This window comes from Cherax quadricarinatus, chromosome 18, assembly GCF_038502225.1.
Source record: "Cherax quadricarinatus isolate ZL_2023a chromosome 18, ASM3850222v1, whole genome shotgun sequence".
Lineage (NCBI taxonomy): Eukaryota > Metazoa > Arthropoda > Malacostraca > Decapoda > Parastacidae > Cherax > Cherax quadricarinatus.
The window spans coordinates 9,759,476-9,771,975 of record NC_091309.1 but is presented as its reverse complement, the minus strand read 5'-3'; the positions used below and the strand labels follow the sequence as shown (position 1 = coordinate 9,771,975).

Here is a 12,500-nt window from a genome sequence, read left to right as displayed (position 1 = left end):
AAAAAAAACTCTTGATGGAATGCTTGTGAGAACTGACATATGTTTTCAGGAAAGAAAGCTTCTACTACAATGCTCGAAAAATCTGGCCATGTCTTGTGAAAACACTCATACAGTTGATGACACTGTAAACATGCCATAGACACTTCAGAGCCTTGGTTACATATACAACAGACTGATTTCCACCATGTTGTGAAACAACGTCCGGGAGGTAATAAATGTTTGAACTATGTCTGGGATGTTTACCAGACAGACTAGCTGAAAGCAACGAGAAGGGAGCAAAGTGGATGGAATTCAGCGTATCACGCCAAAGAAGCCAGCAAGAATTCCTCCCCAGGATGAGATAAAGCGTAAACCATCGAGGACTTCAGCCAAACAAGGAACAAGATTGCAACAGATTACCCCCGCCTGTGAAGAAAGTTCTGTTACCATCCTCATGACACCACATTAAGCGCTGACATCAAAGTGGTGTTATATATGATGGATGCAGCAATGTCACATTGTGTCTGAAGATGTCATTGAGGGGAACTGACGACAGAAGTGGTAATCAGAAAATTAACATTCAAGAACAGAGAAACAGTTGCAACAGAAAGCATGTTCCTTTCGTCAACCTCACAGGATGACAGTGTCTTCCTCCTCCAATAACAATAATAATAAAAAAAAAACTTGAAAAGTCTGCCAAAATATGTGACAAACATCTTCAGGTATCTTGTTTACATTTCTAGACATTTCATCTGCAGACTTTGAAGTCACAGAACGTTTTGCGGTATTAATACGACAGAACCAGCGACTAAATAGATGTGAAAACAGCTATACAACACGTCCTCAAAAGATTATCTTCCATGAAGCGTTCAACTCATGTGAGGCATTGAGCGTAAAGAATGGTGAGGACTGGATCCCCCTTCCTTTAACCTCCGTTCGATCTCTCATTAGTCAGGATGTTGGTACATGGAAAGGAGAGAGAGCACAGACCTTAGAAGTCTACACGGAGGCCATCAGCTGAGAAAAACTATCTACTTTTACCTAGAGTAAAGACTATCGTGTATTATCTAGGTGTGTGAGTGAAGAATGTACGAGTCTGGGAACCATTGTGGAGCAACTTCGTCGAGGCATCAAGACGCGGGTGAGTTAGGGAATACAAGGGTTCCTATCAGGTGTATAGTTCTCCACAAGTGCTGTGAAATGTGATAAACAGTGAAGAAATATTCCTCTAAAATTGTTTACATGAACCTAACAGTCATCACTTCCCATGAATATACAGTATCGTAATATATATCCCCAAGTGTGTGCTTTCGCTCAAACAAAATGGCATATATCTGGCCAAAAACTTTGTTTAATCACATTTAAAAAGCCTTTAATGTGCGTATAATAATTGCATTACAATAATGTAATTGCAACAGCGAACTTTCAGACTAGGATGTCTCTCTCTCTCTAACGAGCATGCCATTTAGCATGGACATTTAGAATAAAAAATCTAAGAAAAAATATATATTGTAGCTTCAACACAGCATTTGTTTCAATGTTGACAGTGAAAAAACAACCATTAGAACATTTAAAAATATGATGTTAAAGTTACGTGTTTAACATGTTTTATTTCAAAATTTTTTTGTTTCGGTGTGACAATAGTCACTGTCACCACATAGTGGCAAAAAGAGCCTGGTGGGCGAAACTTCTTCAGAAGAGACTGCCATAACCCACACAATGCGCCTTCGTCTTGCACACTGGACGCTCCCAGTGTCAGTCTAGAGACTTGTTTCTCGAGTCTTACTGTCCAAACCCGTAGGGGTCATACAGAACCTGGGGACTGATACGTATTCAGGGTCTGGGATCAAGAGACCTTCGCCAGATTTAAGGTATCCCCCCCCCCACTATTAAAAGCTAGTCGCAGTAGGACTGATGGTTCAGTAGTCAGTGTGTCGTGGATTTTGACTTGCTTCCCACGAGACTGACTAAAATAACACAGGTTCGATCCCTGGCTAGTACCATTTGTTAGTGAGATATAAATATAATTATATATATATATATATATATATATATATATATATATATATATATATATATATATATATATATATATATATATATATATATATATGCACAAAGACACACACAGACACAGACAGACAAACACACGCGCGCGATCGCACACACACACACACACACACACTCACACACACACACACACACACACACACACACACACACACACACACACACACACACACACACATGGAGAAGATGATCAGGAGGAGAGTGGTGGAGCACCTGGAAAGAAACAAGTGTATAATTGACAACCAGCACGGTTTCAGGGAAGGAAAATCCTGTGTCACAAACCTACTGGAGTTTTATGACAAGGTGACATAAGAAAGACAACAGAGAGAGGGGTGGATCGACTGCATATTTTTGGACTGCAAGAAGGCCTTCGACACAGTTCCTCACAAGAGTTTACTGCAGAAGCTAGAGGATCAGGCACACATAACAGGAAAGGCACTGCAATGGATCAGAGAATACCTGACAGGGAGGCAACAACGAGTCATGGTACGTGACGAGGTGTCAGAGTGGGCGCCTGTGACAAGCGGGGTTCCACAGGGGTCAGTCCTAGGACCTGTGCTGTTTTTGGTATATGTGAATGACATAACGGAAGGGATAGACTCAGAAGTGTCCTTGTTTGCAGATGATGTGAAGTTAATGAGAAGAATCAAATCGGACGAGGATCAGGCAGGACTACAAAGAGACCTGGACAGGCTACAAGCCTGGCCCAGTAACTGGCTCCTTGAGTTTAACCCTGCCAAATGCAAAGTCATGAAGATTGGGGAAGGGCAAAGAAGACCGCAGACACAATATAGTCTAGATGGCCAAAGACTGCAAACCTCACTCAAGGAAAAAGATCTGGGGGTGAGTATAACACCGAGCACATCTCCTGAGGCGCACATCAATCAGATAACTGCTGCAGCATACGGGCGCCTGGCAAACCTACGGATAGCGTTCCGATACCTCAGTAAGGAATCGTTCAAGACTCTGTATAGTATACCATTTACGTTAGGCCCACATTGGAGTATGCAGCACCAGTTTGGAATCCACACCTGGTCAAGCACGTCAAGAAATTAAAGAAAGTGCAAAGGTTTTGTAACAAGACCAGTCCCAGAGCTAAGGGGATTGTCCTACGAAGAAAGGTTGAGGGAAATCAGCCTGACGACACTGGAGGACAGGAGGGTCAGGGGAGACATGATAACGACATATAAAATACTGCGCGGAATAGACAAGCTGGACAAAGACAGGATGTTCCAGAGAAGGGACACAGACACAAGAGATCACAATTGGAAGTTGAAGACTCAGATGAATCAAAGGGATGTTAGGAAGTATTTCTTCAGTCATAGAGCAGTCAGGCCGTGGAATATTCTAGAAAGTGACGTAGTGGAGGCGGGAACCATACATAGTTTTAAGGCGAGGTTTGATAAAGCTCATGGAGCAGGGAGAGAGAGGACCTAGCAGCAATCAGTGAAGAGGTGGGGCCAGGAGCTATGAATCGACCCCTGCAACCACAAATAGGTGAGTGCAAATAGGTGAGTACACACACACTGACGGAAGGAATAAACTCCGAAGTGTCCCTGTTTGCAGATGACGTGAAGTTGATGACAAGAATTCATTCGATCGAAGACCAGGCAGAACTACAAAGGGATCTGGACAGGCTGCAGACCTGGTCCAGCAATTGGCTCCTGGAGTTCAACCCTACCAAGTGCAAAGTCATGAAGATTGGGGAAGGGCAAAGAAGACCGCAGACGGAGTACAGTCTAGGGGGCCAGAGACTACAAACCTCACTCAAGGAAAAAGATCTTGGGGTGAGTATAACACCAGGCACATCTCCTGAAGCGCACATCAACCAAATAACTGCTGCAGCATATGGGCGCCTAACAAACCTCAGAACAGCATTCCGACATCTTAATAAGGAATCGTTCAGGACCCTGTACACCGTGTACGTCAGGCCCATATTGGAGTATGCGGCACCAGTTTGGAACCCACACCTAGCCAAGCACGTAAAGAAACTAGAGAAAGAGCAAAGGTTTGCAACAAGACTAGTCCCAGAGCTAAGAGGTATGTCCTACGAGGAGAGGTTAAGGGAAATCAACCTGACGACACTGGAGGACAGGAGAGACAGGGGGGACATGATAACGACATACAAAATACTGAGAAGAATTGACAAGGTGGACAAAGACTAGAAGTTCCAGAGATGGGACACAGCAACAAGGGGACACAGTTGGAAGTTGAAGACACAGATGAATCACAGGGATGTTAGGAAGTATTTCTTCAGCCACAGAGTAGTCAGGAAGTGGAATAGTTTGGGAAGCGATGTAGTGGAGGCAGGATCCATACATAGCTTTAAGCAGAGGTATGATAAAGCTCACGGTTCAGGGAGAGTGACCTAGTAGCGACCAGTGAAGAGGCGGGCCAGGAGCTTAGACTCAACCCCTGCAACCTCAACTAGGTGAGTACAACTAGGTGAGTACACACACACGCACACGCACACGCGCACACACACACACACACACACACACATACACACACAGGATGTTCCAGAGAGGGGACACAGCAACAAGGGGCCACAATTGGAAGCTGAAGACTCAGACGAGTCACAGGGATGTTAGGAAGTATTTCTTTAGTCAGAGTCGTCAAGAAGTGGAACAGCCTAGCAAGCGATGTAGTTCACCTGGAGTTTACCTGGAGAGGGTTTCGGGGGTCAATGCCCCCGCGGCCCGGTCTGAGACCAGGCCTCATGGTGGATCAGGGTCTGATCATCCAGGCTGTTACTGCTGGCCATGTGTAAACCAACGTACGAACCACAGCCCGGTTGGTCAGGTGTTGACTTTAGGTGCCTGTCCAGTGCCTTCTTGAAGACAGCCAGGAGTCTATTGGTAATCCCCCTTATGTCTGCTGGGAGGCAATTGAACAGTCTTGGGCCCCGGACACTTATTCTGTTGTCTCTCAGTGTACTCGTGGCAACCCTGCTTTTCATTGGGGGAATGTTGCATCTCCTGCCGAGTCTTTTGCTTTCATAGGGAGTGATTTTTCGTGTGCAGGTTTGGTACCAATCCCTCCAGGACCTTCCAAGTGTATATTATCATGTATCTCTCTCGCCTGCACTCGAAGTAATACAGATCAAGGGACCTTCAACCGTTCCCAGTAGTTTAGATGCCTTATCGCACTTATGTGTGCCGTGAAAGTTCTTTGTACACTCTCCAGGTCTGCAATGTCGCCAGCCTTGAAGGAGGCCGTTAGTGTACCGCAGTACCATACATAGCTTTAAGACGAGGTATGACAAAGCTCAGAAAGCAGAGAGAGACCTAGTAGCGATCAGTGAAGAGGCGGGGTCAGGAGCTGAGTCTCAACCCCTGCAACCACAATTACGTGAGTACAATTAGGTGAGCGCACACGCACACGCGCGCACACACACACACACACACACACACACACACACACACACACACACACACACACACACACACAAGCGCTTTGATAGCACATTTGGCTCAAAACGGAAAGGATGGGAGTTCAATATTAAGCGAAGCGAGACGCTAGGCAAGTCTAACATCCGCTGCTGGCTTTCACCTAGCACCTGCTGCCCCTCTTCACCTAGCATCAGACTCGTAAGGAGTTAGCAGACTGTCATGGGTGGCATCCTGGGGAAGGACTCCGGAACTCCAGGGAGTACAAGCTACAAACAAGGCTTCTTGGGTCATCCAGGGTTATTAACCCTCCAGGGTTAATAATCGCCAGAGGCTTCTTCATATACACTGAGAGGTGATATCTCTATGTAATTATACGCTGAGATGGTTCTCTATTATAGCTGTGACTGAGGAGTCTTTGATAGATCTGGGAGGACTGCCACTTTGATGATCCTCTCGTAGTTGATTGGACTTTATATCAGACTATATCAAAGATTCGCTGATTAGTTGTTTTTTTTCTGTATTTGCTAATCACCTTCGAATTCGATGGCCTTAGAAAACTTTTGTGTAAACAGATATAGGGTAGGTACCCCATATATGTTTCCCATAGCTCCCGCTAGGGGAGTTATTAGAAACAGATATAGGGTAGGTACCCCATATATGTTTCCCATAGCTCCCGCTAGGGGAGTTATTAGAAACAGATATAGGGTAGGTACCCCATATATGTTTCCCATAGCTCCCGCTAGGGGAGTTATTAGAAACAGATATAGGGTAGGTACCCCATATATGTTTCCCATAGCTCCCGCTAGGGGAGTTATTAGAAACAGATATAGGGTAGGTACCCCATATATGTTTCCCATAGCTCCCGCTAGGGGAGTTATTAGAAACAGATATAGGGTAGGTACCCCATATATGTTTCCCATAGCTCCCGCTAGGGGAGTTATTAGAAACAGATATAGGGTAGGTACCCCATATATGTTTCCCATAGCTCCCGCTAGGGGAGTTATTAGAAACAGATATGGGGTAGGTACCCCATATATGTTTCCCATAGCTCCCGCTAGGGGAGTTATTAGAAACAGATATGGGGTAGGTACCCCATATATGTTTCCCATAGCTCCCGCTAGGGGAGTTATTAGAAACAGATATAGGGTAGGTACCCCATATATGTTTCCCATAGCTCCCGCTAGGGGAGTTATTAGAAACAGATATAGGGTAGGTACCCCATATATGTTTCCCATAGCTCCCGCTAGGGGAGTTATTAGAAACAGATATAGGGTAGGTACCCCATATATGTTTCCCATAGCTCCCGCTAGGGGAGTTATTAGAAACAGATATAGGGTAGGTACCCCATATATGTTTCCCATAGCTCCCGCTAGGGGAGTTATTAGAAACAGATATAGGGTAGGTACCCCATATATGTTTCCCATAGCTCCCGCTAGGGGAGTTATTAGAAACAGATATAGGGTAGGTACCCCATATATGTTTCCCATAGCTCCCGCTAGGGGAGTTATTAGAAACAGATATGGGGTAGGCGTAATGTTTACATCTACATCGAAATTATCGAAAGTTGTAACCTAGAGGAATACTTCGGAATATTAACCCAACGAAAACCGTGCAGTATGGCTTATTGCATAGGGTAACCCAACCAAGCCAAGCAGTGTGGCTTATTTCTGTTTGAGTCCTTTCGTTCTCCTCCCCAGGCAACGACCCACAACAGTTGATTAGCACCCAAGTACCTAACTGATGTTTGGTGAACAGAGGCAACAGGTGTTAGAGACCTTGTCCATATCTTTCGCCCAGCACCGGATTAAACACAAGTCCTTATAAATAAACAGAAGGGTGAAGGAGGGGCTCGAATCACGGTCCGAAGCTCCGATAGTCCGACGATCTACCGCTTGTAAGTGTAAAGTTCTTGCCAATTTATATATGGAGGACCTGGAATCAAGAAGGATCCTCAGTAACATCCCTCGTTCAGTTACATGGATGCGGTACGTAGCTTTTATTTTGGTCATTGTACCCAAAAATCTTGACGTACGGGGCATCCTCAACACCACCAACACTCTGGAACCTACTATTAAATTTACACTAGAGGAGGAGAAGGACAACCAATTATCTTTTCTCGACGTTCTCTTACGCACAGGGGAAAACAAACTTTCTTTTGAAGTCTACCGGAAGCCTACCTACAAGAACGATCTTCTACATTTCTTCTCTCACCATGACACAAGAACTAAAAGAGGGGTAGTTATTGGCTTCTTTCTGAGAGCCTACAGAATTTCCAGTCCGCAGTTCCTCGAAGAAGAATGTACATACATCACCAACTCTTTTAGTTCACTGCACTTTCCCCTACACTTCATACGTGGCTGCAGGAAACGTGCGACACGTATCCTCAGCAAGACCAACACCAATCAAATTGAAGAAAAGCCTCCATGTTACATCGTTTTACCGGTCAGCAACGTTGCCACTAATGTTTCAAAAATGTTTGACAGAAAACTGGCTAAAATATCTACCAGCTCTTCAACTACTATTAGGAACCTGATACCAAAAACCCAAGCATGATTCTGGCACAAGTGCAGGAATCTACACTATACCATGTGGGGTGTGTGACAAAGTATATGTAGGGGAAACAGCCAGAACTCTGGACATTAGGATAGCAGAACACAAAAATGCTTGTAGAAATGATGACCGCAAAAACGCATGTGTTCAACATAGAGACGATGTTGGACACCTCATGAAATTCAATGAAGCTAAACTAGTTATTAAAGAAGACGACTTAAGGCAGAGAAAATGCATTGAAGCTGCACTAATTTCTGTCAGTAACACTATAAAGCAAAAATCCGGTAGTTACAGTATTTCAAAATAACTAAGCAAGAGGATATTAAATTGGTATACAATACCGACAGGTTGGTAGGTAAGACACATAGGCAACAGTTAGGTAACTTTATTCCGAAACGTTTCGCCTACACAGTAGGCTTCTTCAGTCGAATACAGAAAGTAGGCAGGAACAGTAGAGAAGACGATGTAATCAGTCCATCACCCTTGAAATCGTAGAATTTGAAGTTGTCAGTCCCTCAGCCTGGAGAAGTTCAGTTCCATTGTCAGGACTATGGAACTGAACTTCTCCAGGCTGAGTGACTGACAACCTCAAATTCTACGACTTCAAGGGTGATGGACTTATTACATCGTCTTCTCTACTGTTCCTGCCTACTTTCTGTATTCGACTGAAGAAGCCTACTGTGTAGGCGAAACGTTTCGGAATAAAGTTGCCTAACTGTTGCCTATGTGTCTTACCTACCAAGAGGATATTACCCATCCTGGGAACTGGTGTTACTTGATGCCAGCAGGTCCCTCTCTTGCCTCACCTCCTTAGTTCCATTACTACTACTACCACCTCTACCCACGCGTCACCTCACCTGACTCCTGCCACTGTATATATATATATATATATATATATATATATATATATATATATATATATATATATATATATATATATATATATATATATATATATATATATATGTTTTCTTAGTTTTCTCTGTATTAGGACTGAAGAAGCCACTCGTGGCGAAACGTTTCCTTTAATAAATGTCCTGAACTGTACCTGGAGGTTACCTGGAGGTTATTCCGGGGATCAACGCCCCCGCGGCCCGGTCCACGACCAGGCCTCCCGATGGATCAGGGCCTGATCAACTAGGCTGTTACTGCTGGCCGCACGCAATCCGACGTACGAGCCACAGCCCGGCTGATCCGGCACCGACTTTAGGTATCTGTCCAGCTCTCTCTTGAAGGCAGCCAGGGGTTTAGTGGCAATTCCCCTAATGCTTGATGGGAGGCTGTTGAACAGTTTTGGGCCCCGGACACTTATGGTGTTTTCTCTTAGTGTACCAATGGCGCCCCTACTTTTTATTGGCGGCATTTTGCATCGCCTGCCCAGTCTTTTACTTTCGTAGGGAGTGATTTCTGTGTGCAGATTTGGGACCATTCCTTCCAAGATTTTCCAAGTGTAGATTATGATATATCTCTCCCTCCTGCTGTCTTTTTCCACATCTTGTCGGTATCACCATACCATTTCCTCACAGGGTATAGTGTAAACTCCTGCATTGACTGGTTCGTGGTGCTTGGATTTTGTCCTGGTCAGAGTCGCCATCGCTTCTAGCACTTCAATAAAGGATCTAACCAGGACAAAATCCAAGCACCACGAACCAGTCAATGCAGGAGTTTACACTATACCCTGTGGAGGCTGTGACAAGATTTACGTAGGTGATTATTATTATTATAATCAAGGGGTAAGCGCTAAACCCGGAGGATTATACAGCGCCTGGGGGGGGGGGGATGTGGAAGGCATTCAGGCTTAATTCGGGGAACTGGAGCACAGATCCAATTCCCTAAATCAAGAGCCCCTCACCAACATCAAGGAACCTTCCTTGAGGGGTTTACGTAGGTGAAACAGCAAGAAACCTCGACACCCGCCTCAATGAACACATTTACGCATGTAGGAACGATAACTTGAACAACGCCTGTGTACAACACCGAAATTCCACCAATCATCTCATGAAATTCAGAGACGCCCAATTAGTGATCAAAGAAACTAATTTCCGCAGACGAAAGTGCCTCGAATCAGCACTGATCGCCGTTTCGAATACAATTAAACAAAACAACGGCAGCTTCACCATCTCCGAAGTCTTAGCAAGAATCCTCCTGAAAACAGTAAACCCTGCCATCACATAGTCTCTCCTGTTATACTACACAAAGCACATTACAGAGAGTGAACACTGAAACTACCTGCCTCTTTCCAGTCTATATTTGTCCAACCTATTTTTATGTTACCCAAGTAATAGCTTTTATATCCTTTTACTCATGTAAGAATTAATTGCTCTACCATATTGTATTACTACTACTACTTTTGTCACTACTACTACCACCACCACTAGTGAACATCGAAATGGTACCTCACTAGTATTGCACCTCACTCTGAGCCTGTATATACCCTCTGTGTCCATGTATTGTTTGTAATGGCTTGATAAAGCTCCTGGAGAGCGAAACGTTGCCACAATAAAATGTCACATTAGTTGCACTTGTGTCCTTTTACTTTACATATTGTCGGTAATTCTACCAACTTTATTACAATCTACCGCTTATTCATCGACAGTTATTTATTACAACTTAATTCGAGTCCACAGGTCCTTATGCTGAGAACCGAACAACCAACCTCTTCAACCGAACGCGGGGTGAAAGGGGGAATAGTTTTCTTGTCCCTTCCCTCTTCCCATTTTTCGCCTCCCATCTCAGAAGCATCCTTTACGAAAGCTCTTAAGACTTTTCTCTGAGAGTGGAATAGAAAGAGGAAGTGGGTGAGCGAGAGAGAAATGTTTAGAGATAGAACAGAAGGAATAAGGCCGGAGGGAGGAGAGGGAAAAGCCGGAAAGAAAAAAGTTTCCCTATTTATGAAGTTCAGAGGTAAAGGTCTGAGAGGAGAGGCAGTTCGACGTAGGGAGGGAGGGAAGGAGAGAGAGAGAGAGACTCATTCACCAGACTCGCGCGAGACATGCTAACCAGAGAGGCTTCTTCTTGCAGGAACTTTTCACTAGCGCAATGCATCCTTGCTCTAAGTTATTCTATTTTTCTACATGCTCATGCTAAGAAGAACAGCAGAGACAGGAAACTCGACGACTACAAAGGAACAGAACAGAGGAAAAAGACCCAGACGACGAACACAAAGGCAAAGAGCAGCGACAAGATCTTCAAAGGGCGACCACAAGGGGCAGCAATGACAGACCCCGAACAACGATAAGTGCAACTGGTATGAAGACATATACGACCACCACGATGCCTGGGAAAAATTCAAAACAATGTTCACTACCATTCTTAATAATATTGCACCAGTTAAAGAGGTTAGGATTAAACGAAGAACTGAACCCTGGATGAATGCTGAGATATTAGATAATATGAAATTCAGAGACCATCTGCTAAAAAGATTTAAAGCAAACAGACAGGATATTGCAGCACTAAATGAATTCCAAAGGGTGAGGAACAGAGTACAGAGGCTTATAAAAGGAGCAAAGGCAAAGCACTATTGCTCAAAAATTGAAGAGTATAAGCATAACCCCAGAAAGCTCTGGCAACAACTAAAACAGTTGGGGTATAGCCATAAGCCAGTAGATAGGTCTAACATAGTACTCACTATCGATAATGAGGTATGCCACGAAACAACTAAAGTGGCAAATTGTTTTAGCTCCTACTACACAACTGTTGCATCAACACTAGTCAGTAAACTATCACCTGCATTAAATACCATTAACACAGACTCTGATAAGTCTAAAAGATGCTATACCAATATAGTGTTAACCCTAAACAGTTGTCAACTAATAAGTGTATCTCATGACTGCATGTAAAAAGAACTAAGCAGGTTAAACCCAACTAAGAGCACAGGCCCTGATAACATCCCGTCTAAGTTCCTAAAAGATGGTGCTTCTGAACTGTCAATCCCTATTGCTCACATAATAAATCTATCAATCACCATTAATACCGTACCGGAGGGGTTCAAGTAGGCCAGAGTTACTCCTATCTTCAAGAAAAATAATAGGTCTGATGTAAGCAACTATAGACCTGTTAGTATACTCAGTATAATATCTAAAATTCTGGAGAGGGCGGTGTATTCTCAAGTAGTTAAGTACCTTAATGACAATAGCATTCTCCATAGCTATCAATCGGGCTTTAGAAGATCCTACTCAACCGATACCTCCCTTATTAATCTGATGGATTACCTGAGAACTGAAATGTCAAAAGGGAACCTCATAGGTATGGTAACCTTAGACCTGCAAAAGGCCTTCGATACTGTCAACCACAATATATTATGTAAGAAACTTCAAGCTATCGGTATAGGTTCTGTAGACTGGTTTAATTCCTACCTTAGCAACAGGAGACAAATAGTCAAAATCAACAAAACGGAATCAGAACCCCTGCCGATAACATGTGGAGTTCCCCAAGGTAGTATTCTGGGTCCCTTACTATTCTTATGTTATGTCAATGATATGCCTATCAGTGTCAAGTGCAAACTCCTAC

The 12,500-nt window shown here is 43.9% G+C and overlaps 1 long non-coding RNA gene across 1 annotated transcript in view; it reads left to right on the top strand.

Moving 5' to 3' along the window:
• The window catches only part of LOC138852861 (uncharacterized), a 115,486-nt gene that overhangs the window by 32,270 nt on the left and 70,716 nt on the right, over positions 1-12,500 (top strand). The gene's annotated exons all lie outside the window — the stretch shown is intronic.